Below are 24,799 nucleotides of genomic sequence, written 5' to 3'. Positions count from 1 at the left end.
ATGCCAGTGTCCCACTGAGGCGTGATCCATTTACTCCCTGACATTTCAGCCTGAGGGACTTTGAGAGATAATTTTCTCCCAGCAGCTGACACGTTGGGCAGCTGGGAAGGGAAAGTCTCAAAAGGTGGAAGTAAGAGCCTGAAAATAACTGTACTTTGGAAAGGGTAAGGATGTGATGATTTCCTATGATTCCTCTTTGTTCAAATTGGCCTAATTAATTCACTATTTCACCAGGACCAATTATCTTGATAAAGGCGTTTATGATTTATTTAGATTTCTCCAAGCTTTAGCGGAGGCTACGTCTGGGAAAAACAAAAACAAAAGCAAAAACAAAAAAAATCAAAAAAATCCACAGATCCCTACGGCCAGGCAGGTCAATGATGACCAACTGAAAACTTCATAGAACTTTCATGGGGGTGGGGGAGGATGCAGGCCTGGTCTACCCTTGCTGAGGCTGGGGTTATATGGTAATAGATTATTCCATATGCATTTGAAATAAAATATATGACTAAACTAAATTTTAGTTATGGATATTGATTTTATTGACCAAAACCTCCTCCTTACAAACTCCTTGGTTTGTCTAACAGAAATGTTACCATTTGACCAGGGTAAACAGGAATGAGGCCTAGAGGTCCATGCACTGAATGAGCAAAGAAGGCTGCAGACTTTTCTCCTGAGAAGGGGTGTGCTGAATTAAGAGATCATTAGAGTTTGTCTTTTGTGTCCCCAGGATTACTCCCCATTCAGTTTCTCTTCCCCCAGGCTCCTTGTTCCCCAGAGTGCCTGCTCTCAGATCTTTCATTTATAACAAGCTATAAATGACCAAAATCAGTCTAAACCACAGCTCTTCCAAGAGAGATTTACACTTTGATCACAAAGAAGAACTCCATTTAAGCTAAAACTATGCACTTCAGTGGCAGAACTGCAGGCACAGTGACCAGCTGGGGAGTACTGGGAGTCCCCGGAGTGTTCATATATTATCCTTGAAGCCTTCTTATGCAGGCAGATGTCAATTAACTCATTGTACCAGACATGGAAATTTGGGTATTTCTCAATTCAAGTGGGACTAGAGATAATACTTCAGCCACTTTGATAGACATTAGCATTTAGGCTTCAAGGTGTGTTTAGTGAAGCTTGAAGCTGTGCAAGGGCATTGCTAATGGGTGTGCCCTGAGTGGGGCAGGTGAGCCCAGTGAGCTGAGAAGGCAGGGCTTTCAGGATAAGGCATGGTGTGCTGGGATGCTGGATGTCAAGGGTAGGAGATCTGGACTTGAGCTACCACTGGGAGGATCAGTTTGCTTTCCTTTTGGAGGGCTTCCCCCATCATATAGATGACTCAGGATACAACAAATCTCCTTTTGTTTTGATTCTCCATCTTCAGTGGTTTTTCTCTTGATCCATTTTAATGGACTCCCTTCAGAACCACACTCTCAATCATATCACATGCCCAGACATATTCTCTAGCCAAAGTATCCCTCTACTGTAGGTGCTCGTTTTGCTCCTGCTGCCTTTACTGACTATACCATTTCCCCCTGAACTTGAAAACCCCTTTGATTTCCACATCTGTCTACATTCAGCCCTGACTTTTGAACTTTCCAATCTTTAATCCTTTCACCTGGGGGGAAAAATCATCTTATGATTTATTTAGATTTCTCTAAGCTGTAGTGAAGGTTATGTCTGGGAAAAACAAAAACAAAAAAGTACTAATAGGTAGAGCCCATTACGTAGATATTTTGTGAGGATTGTATGACTTAATGTAAGTAGATGAGATAAGGCTTCCTACAGTGCCTTGGCTTCATTTGGGGTGAGCAATCAATAAGTGGCGGCTCCTAGTGGTGGGGATGGTGACTGTGATAGCAGTAGCAGGTGAGACGGAAATTCTGCCCATCTTTCCACTGTATACATCCTTCCTAACCATCCTATCATTGCCCAGTAGCCAGAGCCTATAGCGTTCATGGTGTCAGGTTTTCTTAGAAACAGGTTAATGTACTAAGTTTAAAATTTCTCCCTGTTTTTTCACTTCTCATTTTTGGGAAAAGTCTTGTCCCTTGAGGAAAGCAAGTCAAGACTCTCCATTTCTCTTCCACCTTCTGTAAGCGAAGAGTTGAGTAGATAATTTAGGTCAGGTTTTTCTCTGTAAAGCTGGAAATTTGTTTTCCTTTCTATGTCTTTCAAAGGATATCTGAACCTACCTTTCCCGGGCTTTGGGACTGGGAAGGGGCACAAGAGGAGTTCCCATTGAATTCTATGACTAAAGCAGCATGCTTTCATCTACATTTCATCAGACTTATGAGAAGGTCTCACGTGCTTCCTCAGCTCTTAATAAATGGATAATTTTACATACATTATGAAACTGTTCCTTGTATGTCTAGCTTCCCTGACAGCTCAATGACAGGATGAACCTCATCTAAGGCAGAATTCTGGTTGGCTGTTTTTATATTATACTAACCAAACCTGATACTTAACCTCCCTTATTCCTACTACCTTCACTATTACCCCTTCTATCATTACTATTACAGCCAAACCAGACCATATTCTGCTCAAGGAAATAAAGATCTTTATTTGCATTTCAAATTGATCATTCTGGTGATAGTATGAAATTAAGTGGGGAAGCAATAATACAAATGATAAATGATGAGAATGTCAAGATTAAAAGGAGAAAACAGCATTAAGAGATAGTAGGGGATGGAATGGAGAGGACATGAGGAAGGGCTGCATGACAAAGAGGGTTCTAGGCACTGGGAATAGATGGTGGTAGTATTTGTCAAGCAGGAAATCCAGGAAGCAATCACATTTTGGAGAGGAGATAACAAGCCATTTAAGACTACTAGATATATAATGCTTCTGCTTTGTATATCAAGTCTGGGGCAAAATATTAAAATAAGTACCTCTCTGCAACACCATAATGTCCTAGGCACCACATTATGCCATCTTATCCATGTTAAATGTGCATATTTTGCAACTTGTACATTCTCTTGTTTGTTTGCATTAAAAAAAAATCCCATATAAGTAACCTAATTTATATGCCTAAAATTCTAATATATCATTCCTATTATTATTTTGATAAACTAATTCACATTCACATGTTAGTAACCAATAGTAACCAGTATTAGTTTTCCTCTCCCAGCAGTGTTTTAGACACATGGGTTCAACTCAGAAAACTGAATTCCAGTGGTAGAATTTTCTGAGTACCTATTAAAGCAGTGGTGAACTTTTTAAATGTTCATCCCTAAATGTGTGTGTGCGTGTGTGTGCATATAGATATACAGTCTTTTTGTAATATCCCATCATTGCACCATAAAGGTGTCACCTACATTTTTAATTGTAAGCAAGCAATGTTGTGCCTTCTCATATGCCTCTTTGCCTTTGTGCTTGCTGACTTGGGAAGCAAATCTGTTTCCTTCTTCCTCTTTCCTTTCCATGTATGTATGTATGTATGTATGTATGTATGTATGTATTTATTTATTGAAGATAGGTTCTGAATAATGGCCCCGCTGACAATATCTTCTAATTAAACATTCAGCATTCTTTACTTTCTTGGCAAATACCAGCCTTTGGAAGTAGTTTAAATGTGGGCGCCTGGGTGGCTCAGTTGGAAGTAGTTTAAATGTAATATGTAATTTGATTAAATAAGTCTGATATATTTGTATTTTCTTTTAATTTATTAAGCAGCTATTGATTTCTTGGTTGGCCAATATCAGCATTTCTTAAGTTGAAGTTACTATTCATCAGTCAACTATGACTTTCCAAATTAAGGCATTGAAAAAATATTAACTATAGATGTGTCTACACATTGAGTTTCATTTTATTAGCCATGTATTGAAGCAGAATTCAGGTTTAGTCTTACAAACCAGAAACATTTATTCAATATGTTCTCTAAACTCATAGTTTACTTTACTCAATATTAACTGTTTCTGCCTGTAAGGAATAGTATGGCCCTAGCACACTTTGCAAAAGTTGCGTGTTGGAGACCTATGCTTGGTTGTGGTCTCCATGGATGTGTGACAGGCAGCCTCCTATTCCCTGTTGCTTGACAAATTTATACAGACTTCTCTAGCCAAAAATATCTTCTTCTTGGCTGACAGTCATGTTGTCTGAAATTATCAGAGATTCATAGATGTGGGAAGTCCCTCATCAAAGATGATCCTTTTGGAACTTCCATTCAGTGCTAGAATTCTTTCTACAACATCCCCCCACCCCAATAGATCTTTACAAGAAAATTCTTATGTGTATTGGACCTGTATTTGTTACCTATAATTTCTATGCAGTGGTGATGCTGGTACCTTCTAGAACACGCTCTTTTCTGATATCTTAAACAATTATCTTACTGCTACATAATTCCACCACTGGAGCTCCATTTCTTGGAATTTCTTTCCCTTAGATTCTCTTGCAAAAAGCAAACAGATGTGTGAGACTCACTGCTTCATCTTTCCCTGAAGAGGATAATGCCATAAGAAATTAAGAATAGTTTTCTGAAGAGAGATTTCTGTACTAATTCTGAACAACAGTAGCATAGAAAGAATAGTGGCAGGAGGATATGACAATGTTCTTCCAGCCTGGTTATAAGAATTCACCAACCACCACTGTCCCCACATCCCAATAACAAAATAGCAACAGCTGGGGAGTAGAGGTGTTATAACTACCTAAACTGTGATAGGACACAAAATACTGGCATCCATGAAACTAGCTACAGAAAGGATAAAAAAAAGTTACAGTTTTAATTATTTCTAACCATGAAATATTATAAATATTCTATCAGTATGAAAGCTAAAAACAAAGATGAGTGTTCTCTATGAAGTGACATACCATTTCTATGTCAAACCAGGCCTCATCAATCAGTTTTTCTGCTTATTTTGGTAAGGGCGGAGTGTTGTACCATGGGATGACACTGTTTTTTTTTTTTTTTAAATGTTTTATTTATTTATTCATGAGAGTCAGAGAGACAGAGAGAGAGAGAGAGGCAGAGGCAGAGGGAGAAGCTGCCCCCTGCTAGGCGGGGAGCCTGATGCGGGACTCGATCCCAGGACCCTGGGATCATGACCTGAGCTGAAGGCAGATGCTTAACCATCTGAGCCACCCAGGCAACCGGGATGACATTGTTTTGTGACCCGTCTCTACTCTTTGCTATGCTGTAAATGTGGTCTATGAATTATAATGAGAACCAAAAGGGAAGTGCGGCCAGTTCAGGGTAGAATGAGTTCTGTAATGGGAACAGACATTTTACTCCTAGTGGATGAGAATCAAAGAGAGCAATATTTCAACATTATCACCATCATCACCATCGTCATCACCATCACCAGAGTTCTTTTCTTCCTTACATCTGCCCAACCCTCTTTTGCAATATCCCTTCACATTGCCTTCTGCCCTAGATAAACTTTCCACCAATCTCTAAGGTCATCAGGTTTTATGCTTCTCCATTTCTGCCAAAATTTTATCCCACTTTTATATCCAGATCAGAACCCATCCCTTCTTTGAACTTCTCCCTAATAGTCTCCCCCCATGGGATTCCCTTTCTCCCTTCAATTTTGTTCATGTCATGTTTATGCCATGCATAACATACTTTCAAGTATATTATATTCCATTTATTGTATTAATAACTTATTTCCCCTGCTGGAGAGTGAGCATGTCTGGGGACATTGCTGCTGGACAGGGCAACAGCTTAATAGGCACCATAGTCTCTTCTGCGGGGTGTCACAGATAGAATTTAAGTGGGATTCAGGGAGGTCTGGGCATGTCTGCTTAAGTCTGGGAATATCTTGGGAGAGAAATCACCATCACCATGGAGTTAAAAGGAGTTAGGCACAGAAAAAATGAACTCTGAGAAACACTTGTATGTGGATGTTGGCATGGGCAGGAGTGGAATGGCAGGTATAGAATTAATTGCAGCATGGTATTTATTCATGCTTACTGATCAGCACATATGGGAATGGTAGAGGAACTATGTCAGGGGAAGGTGCTCTGTTGGGGTCCAGAGCCCCCACGTACAAGAGTACGTGGTAAAAAAAGCTAGCAGAAACTGAGTCATTTTACTGTGTCCAATTTGTACCCATAGACTAGTGAAGCCCACGAAACATTATTATACAACCATTTATTTACACCACTATAGACCATAGACTTCAAAAGCATTTGTTTTATGACATTACAAAAAAAAAAAAAAAGGCCTCCAAGGTAGGATTATTATTTTCATTTTACAGACAAAGAAACCAGCAAGGCTCAGAGAAGTTAGGCAATGTAACAAAGGACACACAGCTCATAAGGACATGTGGTTATGTCTTGAACTGAGGCTTAAGTCTCCTTCTATCCTCACCGCTCTGCCCCACTTTGGAGGCATTCAATTGAAGTTTGTTGAATGAATAAAAAATTGAAGATCAAGCTAAGGGTTTTAGGTAGGGCATTAACTATGGTTTATATGCATCTGTTTAGGATAGGAAACAACTTTGCAGTAATAACATTCATTTGATTTTCATGAGATTTTTGGTTTTATAAAGTCTGCAAACCCTATTGATGATGGACATATTTCATGAATAAAACAGCTTTTTAAATACAAATTTAATATTTTAAAATGGGAGTACGATCACTCTTATTTATTAACAAGATTAGACCAAGCACCCTGCTATTCCTCTCTCTTTGCACCAGGGAGGAAACTCATTCAAGGCCACATGATTCAGAATACATCACAGGGACAATATTCTTATTACTCAATATTTAAAAGCAATAATTTCAGGAGACTTAACCTCATGGATTTTCTAATACAGTAAAATTAAATAAAAAAACACCCTAAATGCAGCTGATATAACCCCTTCATGTGCAATTAGCAAATATTAAACAGAAACTTTAATATTAGCATTATTCTTTATGCCCCAGTGAGTGGGATATTATTTAAATTGATATGACATAAGAGGATATAAATAATTCCTAAGTGTAGATTTAAACTGGAATTTCAGTCAGAGTTTGAAATCAGTAAGTATTATCAATTCCCTATTTCCCAGTGTATCATTTATTACCAGCCTGAAGATTTTTTTCAGAGATTAAATTAGCATTAGAGCAATGATAAACATTATAAATAAATACAAAAATTGCTATTCTGAAAATCCAGTTGAAAAGAAAAATGAATTGGTGTGGTATCAAATTCCATCTTCCCTAGAAGAGCCCAGACACAGTTCTGAGCATAAGTAATTCTCTATAACTTCTTCTGCAATCAAAACTGAAATATATTAAAACCTGAAAGTATAATTTCATTATCTACTCTTCTAGATACATAAACTAAGATTCAGAAATAGCTGTGGCATGAGGGGAATTCTGATTTACTTCACACCACTAGTTGGTCAAGGCAGGGAGGAGACAGCTCTAACTGAAATATCAGAGTCGTTTTCCTGGCCTGAGGGCTTCCTTTGGCTTGTCTGAGGGGGGAAGAGCTGAAGGTGACAATGGTGAACCCCTCCCTTCCCTGGTGTGTATGAACTTCTCAGCATACAACTTGAGTTGTAAGGATGTACTGGCAATGTCGAGTTTTTGCTAGCCTTAGTCTGAGAGTGGTTTCTGCAAAGGCAAACAGCCCATATATCTCCACACTCTTTTTACATTAGAAGATATGGTATAGAGCAGTGACAGGGCGAGGCTCCACAGAGTAATATACATATGGAAAATTAACACTTCTTGTGCTATGCTGGGGGCCAAGATGATTTCATACCGAGACATAATGGAGAGCCACCCAAATGGCATTATTTGAGGGATTTCCAGAAAAAAACAATCCAAAATATCTAGGGGTGCTATAATGTCCATCCAATGTGTCCACTGCTAGTATATCACCCCAATCTTTTTTTTTTAAAGATTTATTTATTTATTTATTTATTCATAAGAGACAGAGAGAGAGAGAGAGAGAGAGAGGCAGGCTCCCCGCTGAGCAGGGAGCCCGATGTGGGACTCGATCCCAGGACCCTGGGATCATGACCTGAGCCGAAGGCAGACGCTTAACCATCTGAGCCACCCAGGCACCCTATCACCCCAATCTTTATAGTGTTTTCCTTTCAAGACCTGGGTCCTAGGGCTGAGTCTTATCACTTAACTTGGCATTCAGAAGTCAATCACTGAGTTTCCCACTACTGTGTCTTCCTCAATAATCAGATCATATTCCTTAGCTTCTATCCTATCCTGCCTTGGCTTCCTTCCTCTCTCCAACCAGCTGACTGATGTTGAGGTATCCATGATGCCTCCAACTGAAACACAATTGAGAAATTATAAACACCAGTCCAACATGTTACATCATTGTGCTTCCTTCCTCCTTAAAATGTAGATACTCCTGAGAAGATAAACATGCACTCACTTATATTTTCAGTATAGAACAAATAATCTCATGATGTATGAGGCTGTGGACAACAGGTAACCAATGGACAACTGGCCTAAAAAAGATGGGAGAAAGTTCTACTGTTTTCAGTAATTTTACTGTTTTCAACTGTGCTGCCCGATAACTCTGGAACTGTATTTCTTTTTTCTTCATTATTTTTTAAATTTTCCACCAGCACATATGGTAGAATTCTACTAGAGGCTCCAGGCCTCCCATTTAACCTCAAAAATGAAGAGAAAGCAATTCAGTAGGTGGTTAAGAATATGTCATAGGCACAAACTCAGCTTAAGGCATTATGAATTTTCTGTGGAGAAAATGCATTTATTCATTCTGCTCTAAGTCAAGATGGCTGAAACCCATTATCTCAAACTTTGAAAAAAATCCCCTTTGGGATGTGAATAGCCTATGAAATATTTCAGTCAAAAATGAAATTTTTGGAGAGAGTGAGGGTCCAGTTGAAACTGATGGTGTAGAGTTTAGGCTTGCAATCATCAAAGCCTTCTCTGAGCTTTCTAGATAGAAAGGGGCATAGAGAGTTAATGGGTGATATTATCCTAATTATTATTGTATAGTATAAGAGGGCCAATCTATTTCTGTAGAATAATAGAGATAGGATGAGATTCGACAGCATCTGTCATAATAAATGCAAATATATAGAGAATTGACAATGAGCCATGATCTCATAAGTGATTCTATTTTCCATCTGAATAATGACAATGCTGCATTTCAAGCTCACATGACAGATACCTTCAGAGGCTCTCTGGGGTCAGCACTGGAGGCCCTTTCTAAATGCATTTGCAAGGGTGAATGTATTCTGCCTTGGGAGTTTTCTAAAGCTCTTTATGTCCCTAGAGAATTTTCTAGGCACACATTTTTAGCTTAGATCTTAAAACATTCCTTTTCATGGGCATTTATTAATTAGTTTTCATATGCTCACTTTTATGCTAACAGCTTAAGGAAATGCAGAAGAAGACACAGTTTCTGCCCTAAAGGAGCTTACAATCTTATTGGAAGAGACATGAGTAAATCTGATTATACAGTCCCAATGCAAGACAGGTATTAAGTGCTAACCTGTGCCCTCTGCATTAAGTGCTGTCTACAGAAGATCATGGACTGAGGGGCTCGGTAAAGGACTCACAGAAGAGGGGGACTCTCCCCCATAACATTGCAGGTTAATAGAGAGGGGAGGCGGGATACTGAGCAGAAATATCCACACACCTTGTATTCTCTACTCCTATTTTTAGAGGGGAAAGCATTTTGGGGCAAAGGGATACTTGGTAGTATCCAATAACACACTGACATTATGTTTTGGATCAACCACAGGCATATATTCCTTTCCCAGGCCAGTGAAATGTTAGTTAAATGTTAATTAAACCCTTCCCTTCTTTGACCTCTTTAGGTCACAAATATTTGTCCAGCTTACTTCTTTTCTACTGTGTACTCTACTCTGTCTCTTCTGCTTAGAAACATTTCAAGCAGATTTCTACAGCACCTCCCACCCTCTAAAACAACCATTCCTTTCTATACCTAAATAAACATGTCTTTTTGTTTGTTTGGCTTTACAGTTATTTATAATAATAACAGTAATAGAAATAGCTCTTGTTTTGGAGATCTGCCACTTGCTAAGCACTAAGAAAAGCACATCTGCATTACCTCATTTAATCCTGTACAAAACCTGTGGGAGGATGTTGTTATACCTGGGCACAGAAGCTGAGTGACTCGCTAAGGTGCAATAGCTAGAAAGGGACCCATGAACTTCTAAATGGTTGCTCTTTCAATCACAATGCACATTCACAGGGGAAACAAATACGGCAACATTGAATAAGTTAAAATAGTTCAAGGGACTACCCCAAATACTCAAAGCAGTTAGCTATTCCTTATAATCAATAAGTTGGGGTGAAGTATATTTACTCAGTTTTGATAGGCTTTAAGAACCACACACAACCCAGAATGGGTTACCTCTGTGTGAAGTAGGGCAAGTATAACTCAGATTTACTCCCCACTCAATTCTTATTCATTAGAGCTCCCCTGCCTTTCAATTCAGTTCAAGAAAGTCAGGCTCAGCTGAGATGACTGGCTGATGGGGCCATTTCCGGGGGTCTGAAGTGGGAGTGTGAACTAAAATATAAACCAATTACTCCAGTCAAAATTGTTGGGGGCCAAGGGACATGGAGGAGAGGCCCAGCTTGTGGAAGGCATGGTGAGCTGGGGGGGACTTCCCGAGGAGATGACAATAGAACCAAGTCTCTCACAGGAAACTATCTACCTAGGAGACTAGATCAAGCCTCGGAGGACTCATATGTGGATTAGCTGCTGATTCTCAAGTCTGCAGTCTGTTTATTTTCTCCCAGAACCTCTCTCTTTTTTCTTAGGGTGAACCCTGCAGTATCCTCTCTGGCTCTAGATTAGTCTCTTGAGTCCTACCCTTGGCCAATGCCCTGGTAAAGAAAGGAACTTTCACATCTGGCTCATAGAAGTCATCTCTTGAACTCTGGACTGTCCAGTGGAGACCTCACATTGTAGCTTTTATTTCCCCAGGAATTACTGTTCATTTTGGCCCCAAATTTATTTCTCTCTTTCCTGACCCATTTCTTTCAGCCTGAAGCATATTCACCAGCTTGTTTTTTTTTTTTTTAAAGACATATGGGAATCTTAAATCAGTGTTCCAAAATTATATACTTACTTCAGATCTTCCATGGTTTGTTAATAGACATTACATAAGAAGGTTCTGTGAGTAAACATGTTTGGTAAATGCTAGATTAACCAAAGTTAAAACATGAACAGGGAATCCACAAAAACTTCAATGTGGTCATTACATCTAAACGGGGAGGAGGAAGAATGGTTTGAAAATTCTGTTGCATCTGGAACAGCAACAGGAAAAAATGTTAATCTGTATTTAATCTGAGTGGTGGGTATATGGGTATTTGTTTTATTATTATATGCATTTGAAACACTTCATAATTAAAAATAAACCTGTATGAATTTTATTTTTCTTTTCTGCAAGACTTAATTATTATGTTATTTTGCATTTTGAATCTTTAGGAGGGGACTATAGCACCAGGTACTTAGCAATTATTTGACCAAGAAAAATTTTAGGAAGGAGCACCCCTCAGGTCTCTTGTCTTTGGAACTCACGTTGAAAAGTGCCATTTCAGGAGACACTGGTCTTTCTCATCTATTATCCTGCTGCCTATTCTTAGTGTCATTGTTGGCCCTAGGGCCCCAAAGCTGAGAACTGTCATCTCAGAAGTCTCTGTACTACCTATTAGTTAGGTTCCTATTAGGGTTAGGACATGATATTCACTATTTCCTGTTTCAAAGGGCTGTCTTTCTCTCTTCCACTCAGAATATGATTACTTTCTGAGAATCCCTACTTTTGGTTTATTTTCAGAGCTCAGATGATTTGCATGTCCAAAATTCAATGAATAATTTATCCCTCCCCAACTTCTTCCTTCTCTCCAGATACTCTTTGAATCCTTCCTTAGGTTGAAGACCTTCACACCCATCCCCCTTCCTTCAAAGGAAGATGTTTTATAATTACAAAATATTTTAAGTATGTAGAATCTATAATAAACTCAATTTTTTAAAATGGAAGTAGAGAATTATATTCTTACAGAGAAAGTTCCCTTTCTGTTTCCTGCTCTATACTGAAATTATATTAGTCATCAGTAAATGAATTTGAAAGGCATGGTTTGGCTTTCTCAAGAAAAAAAAATGTGCTGATTATGTAATGGAGATCAGTAAAGTGTTCTGATATATAGGTAGGAAATAAATTAAGTGACTACCAAACAAGGTTAAGATAACAGGCCATTAAAGGGGAGAGAGGTACAAGATACTGGGAATACCATGAGTTTAGGAGGCTGGGGCTTGGAATATAGACTAGACTCTGCCACTAACTTACTGTGTGCTTTTGATAATTCACTTTATTTCTTTACACTTGAATTTATTGTTTTAAAAAGAACTACCATAAAATCTACCCTGCATACTTCATGCTACTGATCGAATGAGAGAAGATGTTAAAGGACATTAAAAGGTCTGAAATGTTGTTGAACAAAAATGGGACAGATGCTACTTATTAAAATTTCTTAAGGTTATTAAGTTGGGTAGCTGTTGACAAAGTCAGTGGACTGAATATTTCCATGATAAAAGGCAGGGTAATAAAGCTTTAGTAAAAGGCCTTTTGTTGGTCTAGGCTTTATTCAAACTCTCAGCTGTGGTAAGACATGGTTGAGAGGGCAGTGACAGAAGGAATATCAATGTACTGTTTATTAAAGAGCTTGTGAGGTCAGGTCTTGAACCATATGTGGAATGCGGATTCTAGGCAAAGACCTGTTCAAGTAAGTTACCAAGTTAATTAAATCCTGCTTTTGTGCATCTCTGTAAGTACCTAGAATAGCCTGGCAAAAATGATCCTTCTCTCTACCATTGGGTGCCTAATTGACTCACCAGGTCAGGGGTGAATGGAGTCAGCTTCTTCTGTGTGGGAAGCTACAGAAGCCTGTTAGGGATGAGACAGATGCAGCGAGGTGATGTTTCTGTACACCTCCCTCTCTCCATTGCATTTAATATCCTCTATTTGTGAGCTATGGCTTCCAAATCAATAGTGGTATTCAATTTACAAACAGAGAAAATAAGGGCATTTGTATCTTGACAAAGAGTGCAAAATAAAATATAAGAGGAATGAAGATAAAAGGAGGGAAGAAAGGTAAAAAAAAAATAAGAGGTTATAGGAAAAAGAAAAATGGTGGAATAAATCCTAGAGGGATTTATGCTAAAGGTGAACTTTAGGAAGAACCATGACAGACTAAGGGATCAAGAACAAACAGAGATGAGGGATGTGTGCACTGGCATAGCTCCACATGGAGTTAAGGAGTCAGTTCTGGGCTCTTCCATGAGTCTGAAATTCCATTTTAGCATCCTGTCCCTGTGGACATAACATGGCAACAAACTCAACAGGGAGCCCTAGAACTTGGGCAACTGCAGACTTTGTAATTTCTCAAGAGTCAGGTCTTAATAACTATTTAATATTGTTTTGCCTTTCTCAAACTTTTTTCTTACTGTGTGCTCACAACTACCAAGGAAGACTATTTTGACTAGGGCTATCTGTCCCATGATAAGAAATTATCTTGGCGGCCTAAACTGACTTGGGGCTTATTTCAGATGGAGCCATGTAGCTCCTTTATTTAATATGTAGGTCCTCTAACCTAGCACATATTCAAGGTTTTCTATCCCTGTCCCAATCTCACCCTAAGTTTGCTTTCCTCTTTCCCTTCCAGAAAGTTTATGCCTCACACCCAGACTGTAATCCTCAGTGTGTCCTTCACACCGAACTAGTCCTTAGTCATTCACTAAACCAGGTTCGATGGTATTTCTATCAGCAACAGTGCTTTAATTTTGTTTGGGTTACTGCATGTATGTTTAAAGGTAATAAAAATGTTTGTTCTTGACAATCTTATAGTTAAAAAGCTTTTCTACACAAACTGCGTTCCCTTAAATCATTCTGAATCAGTGAGATTTCACAGCATTACCTCGAGTGCCTGTTCTGCCAGGATACTCACCAATATTTAAATTCCATTTAGGAAAGCAATTCAGAATCTTTTGAGTGTGAGAAGTATAATAAAAATAAATAAATTCCATTCTACCTTATGGCCTAAATGTTAATCACCCCAGAATGTCCACAAGCATATAGAAAACAAGTACTTATTTAAAATCAAAGCTGCCTGAATTCCAGATGGTTCAAAGTATATCTTAATCTATCTTGAGCAAGTCCCCTAATTCTGCAGGAACAAATGGTAGAATGTTATTAAAATGTTAATTAGTTAAATTTAGTCCCCAAAGTATAAAGAAAACAAAATTGCACCTACATGATTTTATTTTTACTAATGGGGCAAAGAAATTCTGATATATAAGGAAATGAGGTTATTTTAGAGGAAGAAGAAATACATGATGTGAGTTTTAGATTAAAATATCCAGGGGTGTAAAGCAAGTCTGAACAAAATTATTGGGGTATGTTTCCAACCTATTATATGAAGCTATTTTCAAAATAAGCTATTTTTATCTTGTATCATGAGTTCTTTCTTTATTCAAATGGAAATTGGAGAGATAGAGATGCCAGTCAATGACAGAGCTATTGGATTTGCATGATTTGATTTTTTTTTTTCTATTTTTTGAGCTATTGGAATTAGAAAGGCCTTCAGAGTTTCCTGGAACCCTCAGATCATTCCTGAAGCCCTGCCTGTATCACGAAAACATCTGTTTGATACTCTCCAAAGAAAAGGCATAACAATCTCTCTAATTCAAGCTTCTTGGGTATAAATCTTTAGATTTAGATTGTGTAACTTCAAAATAGTCAATAAAAAAAGACAAACATGAAGATAGAACAAAATGTTTTATGTGAGTCTTGAGGGTACATCAGTTTGTTGACATCTCAAAATTTTCCTCCAGTCATTCTGTTGCTATTGAGTACATTGCATTTATATTTATGATTGGTTTAACTGCTTCATTTTAACCATTATGTTTGTACCTGGTTTAGTTAAAAGAAAGAAGTACTAAAACATTTACTGGGTTCAATAATACAGCTTTTAAAAAACTTTAGTAATGAAGAGTCAGCAAAGGTTTCTGAGCAGGTGTTTGATTTTATTGGACTTAAGGAATAGTAATATAGGTAATCTACCTAATGCATAGCATGCCTCTATTAACTAGCCCATAGTGGCAGGCAGAGTTACCGCTTTTGATCAGGGTGTAACTTGTAGAGCAAGTTATACTATATTACATAGTGCCAACTGTGTTTCCATATAGAATGATCCTCTGGGACATCTGAGTGCCCTCCTGACACAATACTGAGTCCAACTCATAAATGACAGAAAAAAAGAAAGAGACAACCAAAGGTAAAGTGGGTCTTATTGGCAGAGTTCATATCACTTCTCTCTTAAAGTGACTGGTCACTGAAAGACTCAGCTGACTTGGGGCCAACAACTGGTGAGACTTAATTATGGTCCACACATTAGGGACACCTCTCAGCGAGTAGGTGTGTAAACACATTTTATTGTTATGAGTTTTATGAGCACCAGAATGAAACACATTTGACTCTCTATCATTGGACATTGAATAGGGAGAGATGGATGCAATGCAGTGTTATTTTTATCCTTTGTATTATATTCAAATTTATTAAGCTGCACTTAGGACACATTTGAAAAAAAATTCTGGGATTTGGACATCACATGGAAAAACCAGTCTCTGTTCCATAGGGTGTTGAGGTTTGGGAAGGAAAGGAGAGAAATAAGGAAGAGAATAGTCTATACATACTTCTTCTCCCCCTCCCCATCTAACATATGCAGAAAAAAATTTTTTCCCAAAGATTTTAGGTGATTGAAGTATATCCTTGACTATTGAACTGAGCAGTGGTTTCTGGGGTCCGTGTACAGAAAAAAAGATCCATTTATTATCCACTGAGCAATAGGTTGACTTGAATCATTTTTATTATTCATTTGGGGAGCCTAAGAAAAGGCTACCCTCACTGATGGAACAAGGAGACAGGTCTCTGCCTTCTAGGCTTGACGGTACTCAGTCAAACATAGCCATGAAGAATGTGAGCTAACCAAGGAAACAGAGTGGCTGGATACATCAGAGACAGGAAATCTTGGAAAGGTGGACAGAAGAAGCAAATTCTGAGAAAGTATTTAAAGAAGGAAGACAGATTTGTCCCTATTTGTAGACAGACTAAGTGAAGCAGATGGTTCCCTCTAAAGTGTGAATTTAGTCAGGCCTCACTGCCCCAAATTATCTTTAATGCTGGCCAATCATTGTATCAGACACTCTTATCAGCAGGAACTTCTAAGTGGAAACACTGATCACCATCGTTACATGCAAAGGCTAACTGGAAAGTGAAATGCCTACATCTATTGTATAGCTCCTGTTTGCACATACATGGGCCATTTCCCTCTTTCTGCTGATAATATTTCAGTTTTGTTCAGGTACAAGGTGAATATTATTGGATTTCTGGGCAGCTGGATACACCCATTTGTTTATGAGCAGGCAGTTTACTCAGTTCTAGCCAAAGAGATATAAGGAAGACTCTGCTGGAGGAAAATCTTAAGTAAGATTCTTCCTCTGATAAGGGGGAGACAGCTAAAATGACACAGTTGCTCAGTTTCTGACTTCTATGAAGGTCTTGAGAAGATTCCTGCAACTACTGTATCCATCTTGTTACCATGGAAGGAAGGGAGCAGGACTAGCTGAGATCCTGCCTCAAAGCTTTGACATCCACGTAGCACTCATCAACTGCTGGGTGAGAAAATAAGTCCTCATTTGTTTAAACTACTGATAGTTCACTATTTGATTAGACATCTTAATTGATAACCCCCTATCAAAATGACTTCTAATACTTTAACAATTACTACTCCTTGAATCTATCTCCAGCTAAGAGCAGGAGTGAGTAAATTTGAACAACTCCTCTCTCCTTTGATGGCCCTCACATTTGTGGTCTCCCTTAGTTGGCACTATCTTGATCATTCTTTATATTATTATCTTTCCCTATATGTAAATAGTTAAGATGCAAATATACAAGGCATGTTCAAGGATTTTTCCCAAATGAAAGTTCTTTTGACTTAGATGAATTTGGCGGATAGGTAGGCAGAGAGGTAGCTATCTACCGGTGAGATATTCCCCTTAGAAAATGTTGGACAATGTAGAATTTTAAGATTTGGATCTCAGTTAACCTTAGTTTCACCATCATGAATGCCTAAAATACAGTCATTGTCTCCAAACCCATAGTTCTATGGTCTAAGCAAATCAAGGAACTCCAGCATTTTCCACTCCAGTCTTTCACAACTCCTTTCTCTGATGCTTCTTACATTTTCAGAAATATGAAGTCATACCTCAAAATGGCTAAGAGGATATCCAGTTTCCTAAGTGGCCCCAGATTATGTCATTCTCTGTGGCTCTGTTCTGGAGGCCCAGTCCATCACACCAGGATTCTACTTAGATGCACACCACTCACAGCCATACTGTTTGGCCTGCCTAGATCCCTAGACACTGTATAGGATGGGAGTCCAAAGTTAGGGGATTTGGAACCCAGTCCAGTGTGTGGAAAGTTATCTTTCTCAGGCCTGGATCCTGGTCACTATACCCCAGATCTTTGTTATAAAACTTCCTGTCATGCATAGGTAAGTCTTGCCCCACTGAACACTTCCACTGGATAACTGCTTATTCCCCAGCTTGTCCTACCCTGGTGCCCCCAACACCACTGCACTAGCCTGGCTTGACCTTAATATGCCCTTTGAACACTGTGTATTAAACAACCTACTGCCCTTGTCAGAGCCACCATCTGCTACTTGGAGGTTCCCCTAATCCTATAGGTTTCTCCCCCAGGCTCTGTGTCGTCAAAGTCTCCATAATCTTTCTTGCATCCACCCCCATTATGAAAGAAAGCTGTCAACAATAAAATATAGAGTAGAATCTTTTTCATACTCTGCTTTACCCTGTATTTATGGGTTAACCTTTCTTAGGAAGATCTTCTTTTCTTAGAAAGATCTTATTAGCAGAGATCTTTCTGACTATCTATCCAAGACTTAATTGCCATTGAGAAAAAATTACAAGAGTAATGAAAGAACCCAGAATATAAGATGCAGAGACCACTACTTCATCTGTGTCATATCGTTTTGAAGTCCAAATATAGAGTAATAGAAGAAAGTCTCAAATATCACAAGAAAACATCTTGAACCACTGATGAACATCCCCCCTTACTGAGGATTTACTTCAGCAAACCAAATACTTCATATTTTGCATTTTGCTACAAATGGATTTATTGTAGAGCTGCTGAAGCTAAAGCTTTAGGGGCTCTAACCTGCACAAGAGACTTCCAAGTTTTCCAAATTAGTCTACCTAATCTGTATTTAGATTTTTGCATTCTTTACAATTTAAAGCAATTTCATATACGTTAGGGCCCACAAAACTTAATAAATTTCTGCATTTGTCATAGCAGAGGGATAAAAATATGACAGTTATAACCTTTTCTTTAAAAATCTAAAATACTTGTGAAGTGAGTGGTGCATACTCAAATATGCACACATAAAAGGCAATCTGTTCATTGCTATGGGGAGGTCAAAGGAAGTGGCAAGCGAACACAGTGAGGCTACTTTCATTTGGGGTGCTATCTTGACTTGAAGGAGGAAATGACTTTGGAGTTTTAAGAATGAAAATATTTTAAGAGTTAGAGTAATCAACTTTGGAACATTGGACATCCCATGCAAGGGAAACAGTAAATAATGTTCAAGGATAAGTGAGCAGTAGGATATGGAGTTGAAAAGTAGGTTAGGGTACATCCATGGAATGTTTTTGGTTTTGTCTTGTCTTGTTTGGTTTTTGTTTTTATTTATATATCATAGAAAATTTCAAATACATAAAAGTAGAAAGAATAGTATCAGGCAGTTTCTCAATTGCCTCTTTTAACATCAATAGACACTCATAAGGAAAAAGACCCAGGTGCTGGTTTAACCTCTCTAAATAACTCTATTTTCCCATATTTGACCCATAAATTTCCATTTCATTATAACTATCTGAAATCTTTAAGCAGAAATTTTTTTGTCCAGCTTTTCTAATTGCTCTACACTAAGGGCTGCTTGAATTACTAAAAGCAGAAGTTGGGAGCCTTAATTTTTATGTGAAAAAAATCAAACTCCATGTACACTTTAACTGGGATCATACCTCAGAAAACAATCAAGGCAGATGGGACAGTATGGTAGCTGATTTAGTAATTGGAAATGACATGGTTTTAATCCCATCACAAATTTTTAATAACTGTGAGTCCTTATGGAAATTATTTTTCCAACTATGAAAATAAAATGATGAAAGCAACGTTTGCTTTTGCACATCATGATAACCGGTTACCGGGAACTTACATGTCTTGAACATTTACTCTAGGCCAGGTACCATTTAACATTTTCATGCATTTGTCTTATTTACTTTTTGAAAACTTTCTGAAATAAGTAATATTTTTAAGGTAACATTTCAGATGAGGTATCTGGCAGAAAAATGCTTAGTGATTAATAAAACCAGCAAAAGCAAGGCCAAATGTTAAACCCAAGTTCACAAGGGTTCAGCTAGAACTCTACCTCTGTGCTAGACTGCCTTGCATTACCAGTTTTCATACATCATAATTTTCTCTTTCATTCTAAGTCATATGTTTATAGCTAGTTTGCTTTGTTTTGCTGTGCCATATGTTTTACACAGTAGAATACCGTGTGTAAAATTATTATACTCTTCACTCAACCTTGATGATTAACCTCTAAACTTACTTTTTAACAATCCTTGTCAAAGGACTGGAAAATGTGGAATGTTCGCATGATTTAATCAATCCCCCAAGAAATTTTGAAAACCACAGAAATGGCCAATATACAGTATCTTAAAAATTTAAGTTGCTAATGGATAGATTTACAGTGCCTTTTTTTTTCTGTTTTATCATTTTGAGTCCTTTCTCATACCAAGCCAAATATCCTTACAATGAAACTCAGCTCTTATGGGGTTTCCTTACTTTCTTCAATATAAGCTAGTCCTTTTTTATTTATTTTTTTATTTTTTAACCTTAAAACTGACATTAGCTGGGACCGACTCAGTTTTGTATTTTTACTGACAAATCCATATTAATAACAACATCAATACTGTATTAAACCTGAACTATGGGGATAATTTGTAATCATGCCAAAATTAATAACATTGTGTATCACCCAGAGAGCCTCTCCAGGAGGAGAGTGAAATGGTTATTAACTTGGGTTATTATTGCAGCATTATGGACATTTAAATAGGCTATAACTCTAGAAATTTAAAGGTCAGTTTGATTTATTCAATTTAGTTTGTCATATGTTTGGAAAACTAATTAAAATCACAAACAACATGGTTATAACATTTTTGATGGCAAGTCAGAAGCCCGTATTTTAAGATGCAATAAGTAATCATTTTTCTGGGTGTGCTAGACTTTCTTTGTGGGTGAAAGGGATAGTTTCTTCCATTCCCATGTTTGGGTCTAGGAAGGCAGGTTCTGTGGGAGCGTCTTCTTCTGGATGCACAGGCTTCCTTCTCATGGATTTCTTGCCTCGACACACTATTCCTCAAATCCTACAGTGACTGGGTGCTGCCTTTTTGATCTGACTTAAACATCTAAAATAATCTCTGACCAAAAGATTTCCCTTTTCATCTGTTTCAGAGTCTCACATTTCTTCTCACTGGAAATATATTCTTTTGTCTTAAATAGTTTCAGTTTGTTGGAGAGTGACATAGCAAATGTCCCTGGAAAGGTAACACAACATTTTGAGTTGTGTTTATTTTATAACAAAGTTTTATGGGAAAAAGAAATAGTGTGGGGCAATGAAGTCTGAAAAATGTAGAGAATGAAAGGTGGATGCAAGACGTTGGAAGTGGGAAGATGACCAAAAAAATATAGTTAATGGCTCATGCCAGAGTAAATCGGGGATGAAAAAGGGGAGTATTCTGTTTTCCAACTAGGAACATTATATGGGCCTCTTTTTCATGTAGTATCTACCTACAGTTTTAGAGAGAACAATTCAGACATGGCTATTAGTATCAATAGTAAAAAGAAATATGGGAGTTGAAATACCAGTATAATTAAAGGGCAATACATAAAGAAAATGTGAACCAGGTCTTTGGAGCATCCTAATGGATATGACTGGAAGGAAATGAAATAATAGATTTGAGACCAACTTTCAAGGTACCCTCAACATTTAGCTGCCTTACACGACTGTAATTATCAAGCTATATCTTATAGCCAAATAGCTTCTAAGAAGTCCTTAAATTATTTGGATGACAACTTTATGATCCCCAAAGCAGAAACTTCAGCCAAAGGAATATCTACTTTATGTTGACTACCTAGTGACAAGAAAGGACTGAGGAGAGTGGGAAAGGCAAAGTGGAAGAAGACAGAAAAGTAGTAGACCACTGGGTTACTAACCACTGGGCCAGATTGGTAACTGTGATAACTGTAAACACGGTACCTCCAGAATTCATCCTGGCTGAACATAGACCCATAACTCTTTCTTAGAAGTATTCTGCTTCCTACTTGATGTGACTGAATAGTTTCCATGGTATTTATGAAAAGTACCCTTTATCTCACTAATATATTTAAGCATGCAATATGTGAGTAGAAGAAGGGGTAGTGTGAAAGAAGATGGCCTGGTTCTTAAATTTAGAGCTCATAATCCAAGAGCAGAGAAAAAATAACTATACATAAATATTAGGGAGTGGAATTAAGTATTTTTAATAATATTTTGTTTTCATATATTCAGAAGTGAGAATATGAGGTAAAAATCATATAGCTATGAATTTCTTTGAGGTCATTTGGAAAGGGTAAAGTAGAAGACAGAATGAGAGTTTACTCCTTTTCAAAACATCTTCTCAGATATGAACTAAGGAAGATGAAATTCATAACTGACAATTAAGTTCAGTTAGCCAACATATAGTACATCATTAGTTTTTGATGTAGTGTTGTTCTACTATAGGTTGGCTAATTGAACATAATAAAAAATAAATAAAAATATTTGTAATTCACAAATCTGATAAGGGACTTGTATCCAGATTATATAAAGAATGTCTATAACTCAACAATAAAAAGACAAAACAAATTTTAAAATGAAAAAAAATAACTGGCAATGAAGTGGTACATTCTAGAAAGGCTTAACCCATAAATTGTATTGAAGGTATATAAAAAATAAATGTATATTTATTTCATGAGAGTATTTTGGGGAAAATAACCTAACGTCTAAGAAAACCTGAATTATAGATACTATCTACTATAAATAGAAAAGAGAGGCGGGTGCCTGGGTGGCTCAGTTGGTTAAGCAACTGCCTTCGGCTCAGGTCATGATCCAGGAGTCCCAGGATCGAGTCCCACATCAGGCTCCCTGCTCGGCGGGGAGTCTGCTTCTCCCTCTAACCCTACCCCCTCTTGCGTTCTCTCTCTCTCTCTCTCTCTCAAATAAATAAAATCTTAAAAAAAAAAAAAAAGAAAAGAGAGCCAATTAATTATTTATCAGTTTTTTTTTTTACCACACATTTGTGTGCTTGCAATGTACATATTATCATGTCAGGGGTTATCTGGCTGCCCTTTAGAAGTTTATGATGAAAGGTGCACTAATATCAGTTGGTAACAGTACAAAAATTGCAGAATTTTATCAAATTACCATACCGAAGGAGTGAAACCAAAAGAAAAGTGGGCAGCAGGAGAAGGACAATATGAGTGCTGGGCACTATACTTGCTAGAGAGGACTTCATGATGGAAAAGAGTTTTGAGTTGCGTCTTGAAGGATAGTTGGAATTGAGGCAACTCCAATGGTGTGTGCTCACTGGAAAGGTACTTCACATTGGCCCCTTGAGAGTTTCCATAGCAAGCACTGGAATTCAGCTTTGTATTTCTCTCCTACCAGATATTACTAAGAATCATAGTGTGAAGGGGCGCCTGGTGGCTCAGTCATTAAGCGGCTGCCTTCGGCTCAGGTCATGATCCCAGAGTCCTGGGATCGAGCCCCACATCGGGCTCCCTGCTCAGCGGGAAGCCTGCTTCTCCCTCTCCCACTCCCCCTGCTTGTGTTCCTGCTCTCACTGTCTCTGTCTCTGTCAAATAAATAAATAAAATCTTAAAAAAAAAAAAAAGAATCATAGTGTGAAGTTTTTCTATTGCTATACAGAATTATTTGAAGCTATTCAGAAAATATGATTCAGACTGATGTAATATTCTCCAGTTTGCCTGTTACAACACCTACCTTCAGGTAGGTCCCTTTGCTGAGCTTCTAATGTAGCCATGTTAGAACTTAGATACGTTAGAACTAGTGTTATGAATATGGGAAATACTCTATCATCAAAAATGGAACATCAGGGTTGCAGATGTGAAATGGATAAGTGTGTTTTCAAGCTGTACCAGCAAACATATTACCCTAAACATAGGGTAAACAGGTTACCTTAACCTAGTTTGATTTTTCAGGCTATGAAACATTTTGTCTTCTAACTGGTCTGATTAGAAAAAATAAATACTATCACCTTTTCACTCTAGGATTTTTGGGGTGCAACAGTCGCCTTCTTCAATCCAATCAGCACAGAACCTTACAAAAGGAGATGTCAAACAAACATATATCTCATTTTAAACCAATGCTTTTCCTCTAAATTGATGCATTCCCCCATAAGCATGAATTTAATACATGAGCACATGAGTGAAGAAAATTGAGGAGGTGAACAGTTTAGGAGTTCTCCCTATCACAGTTATTCTTATTTTCTAATCAAGGACTTTTTATTTTATGGCAAAGTTATTAGGATATTAGTAGAATTGTGAACATCTTTGTCTAAGCAGCAGATTGAAAATATACTGAGCCTGGTGGCTCAGATGGTTAAGCGTCTGCCTTTGGCTCAGGTCATGATCCCCGGGTCCTGGGATCGAGCCCTGCATCAGGCTCCCTGCTTGGCGGGGAGCCTGTTTCTCCCTCTCCGTCTACTGTTCCCCCTGCTTGTGCTCTCTCGCTCTCTCTATCAAATAAATAAATAAAATCTTAAAAATAAAAAGAAAATATACTGAAGAATATCTGTTAAGTATAGACTTCCTAGAAATGATAGAAAAGATACAAATGAATAAATGCATATTTATCTATGGAGGAAAAGTAGGAAGGAAAGGCTCTCTGTGGAACAGACAGTACATACCAATGAAATACAGGCATGCGGTCACATATTTGGAGGGAAAGCAGAGCTAAGAACAAGCATAGGAAATGCTGATGTAAAGGTGAGGAGTTGCATATAAGGTGTCTTCTGCCCAGAGGTGGTGGTGGCTAAGAATAGGAAGGCAGATAGAGGCACTTGACAGGTTAATCAATTGGGGTATCTCAGTGAAGCAATCTGGCTGGTTGAAGTCTGAGCATTTTCCTCACTTGGGGCAAGAAAGCCTCAAGGGAGAACCAGCAGGTACAGGACCTTGAGTGGAAGAGAAAATTGATTATCTGAGTGACTGGAGATGCCTGGGTGAAGTGGAAAGCATCCATGCTTGGAATACGCACTGGTGAGGGACCTTACTGGTCAGACTATGTCATTACTACAATTGGTATACCACTGTGTCTAATATTTGCTCACCATCCTATTTTCTCATATAGCAGTGTCAACAGCTACCAACTTCTACCAAGCAGATTGCACACTTCCACCCAGATCTATTTTATGCCTTTCTCTATCCTCCCCAATGTTCCTAGAAGCTGACCAAAATAGAATGCATCACCCAGCCTTCCTTGTCCTCTGGATTTTTGTTGGGTTAAGCCATTGGAAGAAATTAACAAAGGAACAGAGGGCTGGAAGAGTGAGAAGTTTGGGTGTTTATTTCTCCTTCCTGACTCCTACTTTGATGAGACTGTCAGGGGCTATACTTCTTTAAGGCTATATATACCTCCCATGGATGGTGCCTTTTTATTTCACAAGCAT

The sequence above is a fragment of the Mirounga leonina genome, unplaced genomic scaffold (assembly GCF_011800145.1).
Source record: "Mirounga leonina isolate KUSES-001 unplaced genomic scaffold, KU_Mleo_1.0 Mir_93, whole genome shotgun sequence".
Taxonomy (NCBI): Eukaryota; Metazoa; Chordata; class Mammalia; order Carnivora; family Phocidae; genus Mirounga; species Mirounga leonina.
Note: the sequence above shows the minus strand (reverse complement) of the source record.